An 11,599-nucleotide genomic window follows, 5' to 3' on the forward strand; every position below is an offset into this window, starting at 1 on the left:
AGTCTAAATTTCACATTTTTACGCTTTTTCATATAGTATACAACCAAACCTTTTGCGAAGTCGATCAAACACTTTATATGCATGACAATATTATAGATTCAACTCAAATAAACACAATTACTCAACATGCTATAATCAAAGCTTGATCACACTCATGATTAACATTCAAACTAGGTTAATAAACATCAACCAGCCAAGTCAAGAGAACTAAGTAGATCAATCTAACTTAGTCCCTAGAGTTTTCACTTACCACAAATAAAGACTTGGACAACCCAAAGCCTTAACCACCTCGTAATTCTTGAAAGATAGTATTTTTAAGCTTTGACAACATTAGAATGAAATCTTTCTTTTCACTCAAAAGATTGAAAAGTGAAGCTAAAAGAGAAAAGTGATGGAAGATCTTTTTAAGAACAAGTTGGAATTCTTTTTGGAAGCTTAAAGACATGCGGAGGTCTACCAAACCAAAGTTAAAAGTAATGATAACTTTGGTTTAAAATCATTATATCATAGAATAGAAGGGTATGTATTCCAATAGAAATGCTTCAAGTGGACCTAAGTAGGTAGCTATGATATAAGTGGCCTCATAAGATTATTTAGAGAAAGATATTTTGATTCAAATGAATTACGACTTCTTCTTGGTCAAGTGAATGAGTGAGTCATCAATGCATTAATGTGCTAAAGTTATCATGAATGGTATAATGCATGATATCATTACTAAGCTAAGTTCAATGTCTTAATTTAAAAGCATGTGAGTTATTATTTGAGTGACAAATAGAAAGATGAAGATACTTGATTGGAAAGAGAGAAAACAAAACATCACTGAGGATGCATTATTTGAGTTGTAGTCATTCAAGCATTAATGATAGAGATAAAGAAGACATTGACTTGTGTTTCTCATGAGTTAAAAAACAATGAATATTAGTTAGCTAAGGTTAAAAGCCATGATGACATTGGGCTTAACAACACTTGGTAGACAATGAGAGAGATATATACAAATTCCAAGATTACAAGTGACACAATTTGAGTAGATAAATGAAGATAATGATTAGAAAGAGCATAAGATCACCCAAATAAATGCATGAATAAGAATCAGTATGTGATTTATAATCATTGAAGCAAAGGGCAAGGTCATGCATAATGTAATTCCATAGGTGAAACTTATTGTTGAAAATGAGAGAGATGTGATACAATGACTGATGACTCGTGGCTTGAAAGCTTAAGAGAGAAGAACAACATAAGTGCCAAAACTTGTGTATGGCGCTCACTTTAGTGTCAAAAGTTTTTTTTGGATCACTTCAGTGTCAAAATTTTTAAAAACGATAACTTAAGTACCAATTTTGATTAGTTTGGCCGGAAATTCGACGTGACATTTTTTTTTATTAATTTCTGAAGTTGATGTGGCTCGCCGAAGGTCGAGTTAGCATGTACACATCGAAATGATGTAGTTTAGCATCTACACTTGGATTTTTTAAATATTTTTTCTGATTTTTTTTCCTTCTTTCTTTCTTTTCTTCTCTTTCTTCTTCTTCTACCTCTGATCACCAGAGGTCGGCCACTGGCCAGCCACTTGGCCTCACTTGGACGAGGGCACCGTCGCCTGCCACAGGCAAGGCCCGGCCTCACCTCGCCTAGGCGAGGGCGACCGTCGCCCAGGCCATGGCGGCCTCGCCGAGGCTCGCCCTTGCACAGGCGAGGGCTCCCCTCACCAGATCCGGCGAGGGCACTATGGCTTGGGCGACAGCTACCCTTGCCGGATCTGGCGAGGTTCGGCCTTGCCCAGGCCCTGGCTAGGCGAGGCAGACCCTCGCCAGATCCGACGAGGTCGGTCGTCACCGGGCATCGCTCGGGGGAAGGCAACGCTCGGTGAGGCAAGGCTGACCCTCGCCGGGGCTCGCCCACCCGCCCGCCCTTGCCCAGACAAGGGTCGGCCGGGCCTTGCCTATGGCGAGCGATGATGGCCTCATCCGGGCGAGGCCAGGCGGCTGGCCGTGGCCGGCCTCCGGTCACTGCCGGTGACCGGAGGTAGAAGAAGAAGAAAGAGAAGAAAAAAAGAAAAGAAGGAAAAAAAATCAGAAAAAAATATTTAAAAAATCCAAATATACATATGAAAATGCCACGTAGACTTATTTTTTTAAATATCCAACTCAGATTAAAATTTTAATTATAAAAGTCACGTATTAATTTGTCTGGAATTTCTCGTCGTTGGCACTTAAGGGTGCGCATGGAATGCATCCCGGAATAAAAATTCTGTTCCGGAATGCATTCCGGAACAAAATGGCGTTTGTTAAAAAATTTCCGAAATGCATTCTGGAGCGATTTTTGCATTCTGGAATAAAAATGCGTTTGTTAAAAATACTTGATTCCAGAATGCATTCTTGATTCCGGAATGAGTTTTTGGCAAGAAAAAGCGAAGTTACTTTTTGTAGCTTCTTGATTCCGGAATGCATTCTCCCTATTTTCTCACAATTTTTTTTAGAAAATGCATAAAAATTGAAAAATTCTAGAAAAATTCATAAAAATTTCCAGAAAATAAAAAAAAGTCAGATTTCGGGAAAATATGAAATTTGGTGAATTTTTTTTAAAAAAATAAAAATAAATCAAAAATTTCAAAACTTCACAGAATAGCTTAAAACGCATGTGGCCACCCACTTTGAGTGAAATTTAAATTTTTTGAGGTGCCCAAAAAAAATCAAAATTTCAAAACTTCACAAAATGGCTTAAAATACCTGTGGCCATCTATTTTGAGTGAAATTTAAATTTTTTGAGGTGCAAAAAAAAATAAAAAAAATAAAAAAATAAAAATTTTCAAAACTTCACAAAATGGATTAAAATACCTGTGGCCACCCACTTTGAGTGAAATTTAAATTTTTTGAGGTGCCCAAAAAAATAAAAAAAAAATAAAAAAATTTCAAAACTTCACAGAATGGCTTAGAATATCTGTAGCCACCCACTTTGAGTAAAATTTAAATTTTTTGAGGTGCCCAAAAAAATAAAAAAAATTCAAAACTTCACAAAATGGTTTAGAATACCTGTGGCCACCCACTTTGAGTGAAATTTAAATTTTTTTAGGTGCCCAAAAAAATTAAAAAAAATCAAAAATTTCAAAACTTTACAGAATGACTTATAATACATGTGGCCACCCACTTTGAGTAAAATTTAAATTTTTTTAGGTGCAAAAAAAATCAACAAATCAAAACAAATTTCTGTTCCAGAAATCAATTTCTAGAGCAGAATTAGTCATGTTTTACCAAACAGATTTCTCCTCCAGAAATCAATTTCTGGCAAGAATTCCAGAAATCAATTTCTGGCAAGAATTTGATTTCTGGAGCAGAATGGTTACCATTCGCACCCTAAGTGGTCATTTTTCCTCCGATTTGGCACTTAAGTGAGCTGGCGAAAACTTTTGATACTAAAGTGAGCACCATACATAAGTTTTGACACTTATAGTGTTCTTCTCCCAAAGCTTAAAGAGCAATAATGAACCAAAGATGTGTTCAAACAGAAAAGTTACAAATGGTATAATCATATGGTTCCAAAGTAAATATTTTGATAAGTTACCAAGATATCTAGTAAATCAATATGTAAACAAAGAAATCAGTGTCCGTGAATTAGAAAAATATTTTGAACCCTTAAAATTATCATTGAAAGATATCAAACATTAGGAAAATCTTAACTCGATAAATTTTAAGACTTGAAAACCAACCAACACGTATTTTTGAGCGTATCGGTCCCCTTCAATAGATACTATGATGGTAAGTTAATTACTGTTGCTCTACATGTACATGTCAATATCTATCAATTTAACTCTAACACATTTAAACAAATTTTTTTTTTCTAACACATTGAATTTCGGGTGAGTACGGTCATTGAAAATGTTCCCAAATATCATTATCAAACATGGAAAATTTGGGATGTCATAGTTTCCTGGTTCCAGGGTGGGAACTGCCCACCTAAACCATACTCACCCCTAGTCCAAACTGGGCAAGGGCCACCTCGCTCACGATCGGCGTGCGACAGCCCGAAGGCCCTCGCCAGATTTGGGCTAGGACTTTTGCGGCTCGAGGCCTGCGAGGCCACCATGACCTTTACCAATAATCGGTAGGGCCATGGTGGCCTCGCCGTTGGCGAGCGAGGGCGCGAAGGCCTTGGCTAGATTGGGTGAGGGCCGTCTTGACCGCGGCTAGCAATGGCCTTGCCCAGGGCCTTTGCGGTTGGCGAGAGTCAGAGCGAGCACATAAAAAAAAGCAAAGAAAAAAAGGAAAAGAAAAACAAAAAAAATGAAAAAAATCCATGTGGATATGAAAATTTAAGTACCAAAAATGACATTAATGATCAATTTTACTTCGATGTGGTACTTCAGTAAGCGAAAAAAAGTTATGGCATTCAAGTGAACACCTTACGAAAATTATGACACTTCTAGTAAGTGGGAAAACTATATACTTTATTAGAGACTAGGGGTGTCAACGGGTCGGGGTGGGTTTTCATGACACCAACCCCGATCCGAAACACTACACATGTGTCCTTGACCCGGACTGACCCGATCTGAACAAAAATATAACCTCAACAATCTTGAACAAAATATAACCCCAATAGTCTTGTCGGACTGGTCGTGTTTGTTCGGGTCGGGTTCTTGTTTTAGAAGGAAAAACGCAGCATTCATTTGATCAATCCATGCCATTTGCCATGACTTCGCGTGCGATCTCGTTGAATTTTTACATACAACAATACAAAAATCTCAGCCGGTTGTACACAAGAGAGAGAGTCATTTTCAGTACAAATAAAGTTCAAAAGAATTCTCTTTTTTGGCCCCAGGATCGAACTCTCACTGGAACGGTATCGTACCGCTGTCGCCTCTTAGGAACAGGCCGGAATTTGTGCTTCACCATTGATGGAAAGCTGAGACAGACAGGAGCAACAATAACACTGCAGCCATGGCAACAATGGAAGGCCATCGGCAAATTCTTGCTGCAAAACCCATCTTCTTGTCGTGGATCATCAGCAGCGAAACAAAAGCGTATGCGAAGGTGAGCATGATGGACGACGTTAGCGCTCTGAAGGTCGATGAGTCTCGCTTGAGGATCGACGTCGGAACAAGGGTCAGGGAATTGCTGATCGAAAAGGTGACCGTCACAATGAATCTCTTGACGGCGGCTTCACGATGATGATGAGGATCTGAAGACGTGTCAGCATATCACCCAGCGAGGCGTGGCGGGTCGGTTGCCGGCGCCACCGCAAGTCAGAGATCGATAAAGTCCAAATAGAGGTGGCCACGAGCCGGTTTTGGCCCGGAACCGGCCCGGTCAAACCCGGGCCCGGCCCGTTGACCGGGCCCGTGGTTCGGAACCGGAACCGGCCCGTGGCATATGGTCCCAGTTCCGGTTCCAGAAAAATTTGAACCGGCCCGGAACTGCCGGTTCCGGGCCGGTTCTGCGAAAAAAATAAAAAAAAAAAGCTGCAGCAGCCCGTTGCCAGGCAACGGGCCAACGGCCAAACCCAAAAAAAAAAAAAAAAAATTTTATCCGCAGCAGGGCCTGCAGATGTGCAGGCCCTGCTGCGGGCTTGCACCTTGCGGCCCGTTGGGGCAACGGCTACGCCCCAACGGGCGTTTTTATAAAAAAAAAAAAAACACATAACCGTTGCAATTTTGCAACGATTATGTTTTATTTTTTTTAATTCTAAATTTTCTTCTATTTTTTTCCTATAAATTCTCTCAAATTCTCACAATACACACACAATTCTCTCCAATTCTCTTCTCTCAAGTCTCAAATTTTCTCAATACTCGAAATTCTCTCAAATTCTCTGAAATTCTCTCAATTTTCTCAATCCACGCAATTCTTTCTTAATTCTCCCAATTAATCCGCTTAATTCTCTCAATCCATTCGAAAAATGGCAAGTGGAAGTCGAGTGCCAACTGGCAAAGGTAAGAATATCGCGACGGAATCCCATCATTCTTTTTATCCTCGTGAATATGCAGATTTTCAAGATGATGAAATCAACATTTTTCGCGATGTGGAGCGCGTCGCGACGCAAGAAAGTTTTCATCCTCCTGCTGAAATATCTACAACAAAGGAAGCGGAACGGGAATTTACATCTGACATTTGGAATCACTTCACGAAAATGGAAAGGTTTGATATCGGTCAAAAAATGTATGATATAATTTGTAAATATTGTGGAAAAATATATAAATATACAGGTGGACAAGGATATGGAACATTTAAACGACATCTTATGAGCAAACATCCAACCGAAACAGGAATCGATATCGGGCAACAACAAATTTCCGGGTACGTCAATCCTAACACTTCCCCTTTATTTCGTTTTAATGAAAAAACTTATAAGGAAGAATTAGGCAAATTTATTTCCGTTGAGCATTTAGCATTTAATTTTGGAGAAAGATTTGGTTTTAATGAATTTGTACAAAAAGCATGTGCTCCACAAGCAAAACGTGTTCCTAGAAATTCAATTAAACGAGTAATTAAAGATCTTTACAAAAATGGAAAAAATGATTTACAAAACTCTTTTATGCAATTTAATGGATGCGTGCATATAGGTAGTGATATTTGGAGTGATCATTGGCAAAATCATTCTTACATGGGCATAACATGTCATTGGATAGATGACGAGTGGACTATTCAAAAAAGAGTTATTGCATTTAGAGTTTTCGATCATCATCATACGGCAAATAATATTTATAGAATAATTAGGCAAGTTTTAGAAGAATATTATTTGCTTAACAAAATTTTTTCAATTGGTTTTGATAATGCTGCAGCAAATACCGCTTCAATTGCCGAGTTAGAAAATATTTGTAAACCTGCTTTTGGCGGAAAATTTTTTCACATTAGATGTGCTTATCATATTTTAAATTTATGTGTACAAGATGGTTTGAAAACTCTTGATATTTTTCTTCAACCAATAAAAACGGCGATTCAATTTTTATGGAAACATCCCAAAAAAATGAAAGAATGGGGTAAATTTTGTAGAGATAATGGCAAAAAGCCAAAAAGATTTCCAAGAGATGTTCCAACTCGTTGGAATTCTACTTTCCACTTGCTTAATGAATCTTTAGCATATAAAAATTTATTATGTGCATTCATTTCTAATAATATACCTCAGATTAATTTATACCCACAAGAGTGGCATATTTGCCAAAAAATTTTAGATCTTTTAAAGGTTTTTAATGATGCAACTTATACTTTGTCTGGTGTTTATTATCCTACTACACATTTATTTTTAGTAGAGTGTACTAATATTGTCGGAACTTTTGATGAATATGAAAATGATGTTGAATTACAACATACTATAGTTACAATGAAAATGAAATGGCTTCATTATTATAGTGAAATTCTCATGATTTATTTAGTTGCTTGTGTTTTTTATCTGCGTTGCAAATTGGATGGCTTAAATGATTTTTTGCGTGCGTATTATCAATGTTTACATTATGATGTGACAAATGTTACAACCATAGTACGTGAGATTAAAAACGTAGTAATAGAATTATATAATGAATTTTATACTAAATATAATTTAGGTGATATTAGATCTTCTCAATCTACGGAGATACAAAATGACAATACAGGTAAAATTAGTAGAGGGTACCAACTTTTATTACATAGACAAAAAAAACAAAAGGGAGTAATAGGAAATATTTATGAATTAGAGAGTTATCTAACCATTTTATTTGAGTTTACTGAAGCCGAAGGTGGTACAGATTTTTTTTATTTTGGATTGGTGGAAGAGGCACGCAAGCCAATACCCAATCCTTTCTCTTATTGCAAAACAGATTTTTTCAACCCCTTGTTCCACAGTTGCGGTCGAACAAGCATTCAGTGCCGGAGGTAATATTTTGAACGAACATCGTTCAAGATTAGATCCAGAATCAGTGGAGATGCAATCTTGTGTTGCTGATTGGATGAAGGCTCAATACCGGCAACAAGAGATAGATCGGAATAATGAATCCGAATTCTTTAACGACGGAGATATTACTGCTACCAGTATCGGTACTGGAACGGGTAGTGACGATTGAGGGTAAAAGAACTATTGGAGTTGGCAAGTATTTCGGGAACTCTTGTTTCTCATACCGGGTACGCCCACGTGAGCTTAGGGAAACCGAAATATAATCCGACGATATGTGACCTCTGGTCCCCTGCGCACGGAATGCTTAGGTTTTGAGATAATTTTAGGGTATATATATTGTACTCCTTTTTTTTCAGATCGTTGTAACGAATTGTAATGTGCTTAATGATAATTTATTAAGTTGAAGCCATCTCTTTCTCTCTTGTCTTTTTGTCCCCAAATTTGAGTACAATTTACATTTTAATCACAATTTATATTGAATAATGTTCTATCACAATAATAGTATTTTTAAAATTTTTTTTATTTTCATTTCTGTTTTTCCTTTTTCTCTTTTGTCTTTTTTCCTTGTTTCTGTTTTTTAAAATTATAATTTATATTATAATTTTTTTTTCTTCCTCCGCGGCCGGCCATGGCCGGGCCGCGCGGAGGTCGCCGGCGTCGGGCGAGGGGGCCTCGCCGGCGTCGGGCGAGGGGGCCCTCGCTTGGGTTGGCGAGGCCGGCCTCGCTGACACCGGCGAGGTCGAGCCTCGCCAAAGAATCGGTGAGGCTCGACCTCGCCGGCGTCGGGCGAGGCCGGCCCTCGCCTCGGGCCGGGCGAGGCCGGCCTCGCCCGACGCCAGCAAGGCTCGGCCTCGCTTGCAACCGGGCGAGGCTCGACCTCGCCGGCGTCGGGCGAGGCCGGCCTCGCCCGCCCCAGCGAGGGCCGGCCTCGCCCGACGCCGGCGAGGGCCGCTCGCCCGACGCCGGGCGAGGGCCGCCCGCCGAGGCGGCGACTCCGCGCCGGCCCGGCTATGGCCGGCCGCGGAGGAAGAAAAAAAAAAGAAAAGGAAAAGGAAAAGAAAAAAAACAGAAAAAAAAAATCGGAACCGGCCCGCCGGTTCCGGTTCACACTTGGCCACGAACCGGAACCGGTCGGTTCCGAACCGTGGCCACCTCTAAGTCCAATGGTGGCAGTTGTGGCTGCTCGAGAGTGCGACTGCGCTGTGCGAGCAAGAGGAGGAAAGGAATCATTCTCGCCGATGGAAGAAAAAGGCGCACTGCCTTCATCCTTCTACAGGACCGAGGTTGAGGGTAGGGTTAATTATTGCTTTTGTGTTTCGGCTCGAGTATAAACATGAGCCCAACAGATCCATAACAATACCCAACCATTTTATTGTTACCCGAAACAAACCGAGGGCCAACCCGATAAAGCTGAAAATTTTCGGCTTGGGCTGGATTGTTTCGGGTCACTTCTTATTTAGTTGGGTTCTTTTAACAGCCCTATTAGCCGTAACATATATTACAAGGATTTGATTGACAAGCTAAAACTGAATAAAGTACCGTTAACTTTTCTTGTGAAGTGCATCGTGCATGATTAGTATTTTGAAAATTGATACTTTCGTTCTATAAACAAACAAACACTTCCAAAGCACCCTCGTCAACACATTGTCTTGGGCGAGGGACAGCAGTAGGCGTGACCTCATTGGCTTCCGTCGAGCCCCTACATTGAAGTGAATTGACATCCACATTCAATCTTGAGCTTAGCAATGAGACTCCTCTCTGCGCCATCAGAAACAGTTTTTCCGGACAGAAGCCTTTCCGCCATGCTGTTCATAATACTTCTCAAACACATCATTTTCTCGCAAGTAGCGCAACAACATCACCACCTTATCAAGAATGACCTCCACGTCCTCCTTGCCGACGCCCTCCAAGCCTTTGCGTAGCTTATCGTCAACATACAACGAAATGAATTCGGGAGAACGAGCATTCAAGTTGATGAGGTATTCAAAGGATGAATTCAAAGCATTCTGGAACGTCTGATCGTTGTTAAATGCAGAACTTATGATCTTATCTTACTTATTTTTTTCATCCAATAGCCACTGAACAAACTCAACCGGGTCTTTCAACCTCTCGGGATCAGTAATTAACTGCTTGCCAATCTCCCTTATACGAGAAGTCATCACGTCACGAACAGTCGAGAGACCATTGGGGACCCGACGAAACAAGTTGTACATCCTTCCTAATTCCTCATACTTATCGTCACAAAGCATGCTCACCAAGCACGAATTCTCCATGTGCACCAATGTCAGCATGTTATTTGCCATCGTCTCCTTCTCCACGACATTTGTAATCTTAACTTCACTCTTGGCGTCCAATGAGTGTGTTACCCTCTCCATTTCTTCATTTCGACGCCTCTCAGCTTCCTTCAGATACTCGCCAGAATCACAACACTCGATAAACTTCAGGGATTCGCCTGTGTAAAACAAGGCTGAAACCTCCAGAAATGGCACAAACTCACCTGAAACGTCCGGAATTGGCTGTTCGGATTCTTCTCGACAAACTGAATAACCTAAATCCATCAGCATTTTAGTGATGTTCCTCATCAACCCCGGATTGATGACCACGCCAGTCTGTTCTGTAAGTACTAGTTCTAGTAATGTATCTAGAAGCCTAGTGCGGATCTTGCTGGAGTAGATAACAGTATCCCTCCAAAGAATCAACCCAAGCTCATGAACTGGGGCTTTACGGGTACTTGGGACGAAAGTTCTATCCATGTACATGAGAATGTCCCTGATCATTTTCAGTGCTTTTATATGATCGTTTCATTTCCTGTTTAGTTCCTCCAGAAACAAACCTCCTTGGGCATCTTCAATGGATTTCGATATTTCCTCAAGGTGAGCAGTCATGATTGTCGCCAATCCAGAGTACAGCTTCTCACCAAACTTGTGCAGAACCATGTTGTAGGCGTGCCTATATATGAAGAAACATCAAAACATTATGATCCCACAACTCTACGACTGTCACCCACAGAAAATGCAACTCAATACCGACACATAAAAGAGGAAGGACCGCAGATGCATTAGCACCTTGATGCTTATTACGAAACAACACCAAACCGATTGGCATTAGACCCATACAAAAGGGAGTTCCGTAATCCAATCAGATGGCCACAGCCTCGACTGAAAATATCTTTGCTAACGTACTCAATAAAAGATAACACGACGAAATCTATACCTCCTTTCCAAGTGCAACTCAGTGTATCGTAAACCAAAGAAGTACTTCCCCAACAGAACAGCTAAAACAAATGAAGAACATAGCTCTGTTCTAAGAAGCTTAATTTTTAAATACGTCTAACCAAGGAAAAAGACACCATGAAGAACAACCAAAGGTCAAATAAACGAGTAAAAACAAAGTCAATATTGCATCAACGAGGAAAAACACTTGTCTACAGTAATAGGACATGAAGGGCTTGAAAATATAAACGAGGACAGCCTCGATCGTTCGATCAACCGATGAACTGGTCAGATTTGTTATGTGTCGGAGTCACAAACCGAACATCAGACACAGAGACAGGACAAGACACAGCATTAGGCGCACAAAAGACATAAAACACACACACACACACACACACACACTCATGACAGAACCAAAATGGACAGGTAAATCATAAAGGCGAGAGAAACTTCAAGAGAGAAAGAGAAAGAGAGCGAGGCTGTAGAGGTCTTCAAAGCGGATGCTACTGGCATTGTCATTGTAAATCTCGTGG

At 40.3% G+C, this 11,599-nt stretch overlaps 1 pseudogene; it reads right to left on the reverse strand.

Annotated features, from left to right (window-relative positions):
* Window positions 1–9,453: 9,453 nt before the first annotated feature.
* On the reverse strand, window positions 9,454–10,793 carry LOC130137785 (cullin-3A-like; annotated as a pseudogene).
* Between the last annotated feature and the right edge of the window lie 806 nt (window positions 10,794–11,599).

This window comes from Syzygium oleosum, unplaced genomic scaffold, assembly GCF_021117445.2.
Source record: "Syzygium oleosum isolate NSW1041296 unplaced genomic scaffold, Sole_v2.1 Sole_v2.03, whole genome shotgun sequence".
In the NCBI taxonomy this organism is placed as follows: domain Eukaryota; kingdom Viridiplantae; phylum Streptophyta; class Magnoliopsida; order Myrtales; family Myrtaceae; genus Syzygium; species Syzygium oleosum.